We start from the raw sequence: 2,584 nt of genomic DNA on the forward strand, positions 1-2,584 counted from the left end.
AATCTTTTTTTTTTTTTTAAAGAATTTCTAACTCAAAAGAAGCAAATCATTTCATCTGGTTTGGGTAAGTGAATTATTTGCAGGTAGAAAAGCCATCATTCCACCTGCCTTGTCTCAAGAAACTTCTCGGGGAGAGTATTGGAAAAATAATATTATTTTGTAATAAACCCAATAAGGCAACGGATTTGTAATAAAGAGCTCATTTGATAGATACCTTGTTCATGTTCCTAGTATAATAAAAAAAAGTTTGTTGAATGGATGAATGAACAAATTCGTGAACAATCCTTTAGGCTGCAAGGCTTACAAATGAATAGTACTATGACCCAGACTCAGTGGTGTGCTGGTGCCAGCTCCTACTGGCTCATATTTCTTTCCAACTTTGTGTTCAGTGACTTGGCATTAGTGGGAAACCACCAGCCATGGTGGGAATATTTAAACCACAGAAGTCAGCAGATGCTACCCATCAGGGCTTTTTTTGTTTTCTGGGAGAGCTGGTTGTTAAACATTAGCAGCACACCACTATCCGGGCTTATTAGAAAATTCATAAGTGAGAAGAAATTCTGCGAATCCAGGAGAAGAAAGAGGGAATTGTAGTAAGAACATCAATTTGAACACTCTTCTCCTCAGTCTGGAGTCATTAGGTATGTTGCTCTTTTACTGAGTTATTTCAGAGTCTGGGGAGACTTTGTTAAGATAGTTGAGATATTTAGATGGTCAGGGGGTGAGGGGAGCTGAAGCGTAAAGGCTGTTTGGGGCAGGACAAAAGAATGATAAATAGCTCAGGGGCACTGTCAGTCTCAGCTGAGATCAAGTTTCCTTTCCAGCCCTACAGCATTAATGGCACCCATAATTCAAGCAGGGAATGTTGGTGGACACCCATCCGCGAAGCGCATGGTGAAATATCGTTTGCATGCAAGGACAAGAAAATGGGCATATTCAAGCTGGAAGGAAATGTTACACAACATCTGGTCCAATCCCTTCATTTCCCTGGTGAGGAAAAAGGAGACCTGAGAGCGTAGAAGGGAATTTCCCAATGCCATGGGGCTGATTAATTAATTAAAGTGGTTTTCAAACTTTCATTTATTTTTATTTTTTAAGTCTATTCATTTCTATATATTTATTTGAGAGAGAGAGCACAAGCATGAGAGAGGGAGAGAGGACAAGCAGGGCGAAGGGGTTGAGGGAGAAGCAGGCTCCCCACAAAGCAGGGAGCCCAATGCCAGACTCGATTCCAGGACCCTGAGATCATGACCTGAGCCGAAGGCAGATGCTTAACCAACTGAGCCACCCAAGCGCCCTATTTTTATTTTTAAAATTATTTATTTATTTTTTTTACAGCACTGATTTATAATAAGGAGCTGGATCAGCCTGCCTGGTGTGACTGTCAGCTTGCCACTTCCTTGCTATTTGACATTGGACAGGTTACTTAACCTCTGTGTGTTTTCTCAGCTATAAAATGAGGATGTTGTAGGGATTAAATAATACATGTAAAGAGCGTACAAGTAGTAAATTCTCAATAAATATTAATAACACAGAGCCTTTGTGAAAATACTGGTTACTTTTATGGCCAGAGAGAGAAAGAGGGAGAACATTCAGGAAAGAAAGATATAGTAACATATTGAAAACTAGCATACTACTAATGCATAATATATTAATTCAATATATTAATATATTGAAAAGCAGCAGAGACATTAGCAAGACATTAACATTTTGAAATCTCCCAGCTAAGAAATTTCCCCCAAATCAGATTGTGCAGATGTTCTAGTGAATGATTCACCAATAGGATTAGTTAGTTATTCCATTCTTTTAGTTATTCCATTCTTTTTTCTTTTTGAACTTGCAAGGATTTCTAGCTGGGTGAGGGGTCCAGTAATCTCTAGGCAGTTTCAGACTGACCTCTGCTCCCTCAGAACTTTTCCTGGAGAATGTTTAAAGAAGCCTCTCCTTGCACTAGCTGGGGGTAGGTCACATGTCCCTTAATGTTGACAGTGGCTGTATCTGGGGTTGCATCTTCCCTCAAAAGCCTCTGCCACCAACAGTAAGGGTCCAGACTCTGGACACACATGGTTTGCCCAGCATCAGGGAGGTGCTGCATGGAGGGCTTGCAGGAAGTCCAGGAGCTGGGAGGAGGTCTGGGCCGGGCCCCTCCTCACTTCACCTTCTCCTTTCCTGTGCAGAGACAACACTCGCGATTTGTTCAGCCAGCTGGGAGGATGTGCCGTGCAGGGTACAGGGGCTGACTCTGATCTCTGGGGCCCCTTTCCTCACTCTACCACTTAATCTCTCCTTTTCCATGGGCAAAACACTTACCTTCACTGGTCCTCCATTTCTCATCTGTGAAACGGGAGTGACAATTTTATGCGCTTTGTAGCGTGGTGGAGAGGCTCAACTCAAGCAACAAGCAAAAAGCATTGAGGACACCACCTGGTGCACAATGAGCACAAGATTTTATGTTTTGTTTTGATTTTATTCCTTAGATTTTTAAAAAATATATTTTATTTATTTATGAGAGAGGATGAGCAGGGGGATAGGGGAGAGGGAGAAGCAGACTCCCCACTGAGCAGGGATTCCCCACGTGGAACTT

The 2,584-nt window shown here is 42.0% G+C and overlaps 1 long non-coding RNA gene across 1 annotated transcript; it reads left to right on the plus strand.

The window, feature by feature from the left end:
- The first annotated feature begins 412 nt into the window (after nucleotides 1-412).
- Nucleotides 413-1,536, plus strand: LOC106559666. Its single transcript, XR_005369582.1, has 3 exons — nucleotides 413-641; nucleotides 825-990; nucleotides 1,339-1,536. It is a non-coding gene; the product is annotated as an uncharacterized LOC106559666 (long non-coding RNA).
- Nucleotides 1,537-2,584: the final 1,048 nt, after the last annotated feature.

This window comes from Canis lupus, chromosome 14 (genome assembly GCF_011100685.1).
Source record: "Canis lupus familiaris isolate Mischka breed German Shepherd chromosome 14, alternate assembly UU_Cfam_GSD_1.0, whole genome shotgun sequence".
NCBI lineage: Eukaryota > Metazoa > Chordata > Mammalia > Carnivora > Canidae > Canis > Canis lupus.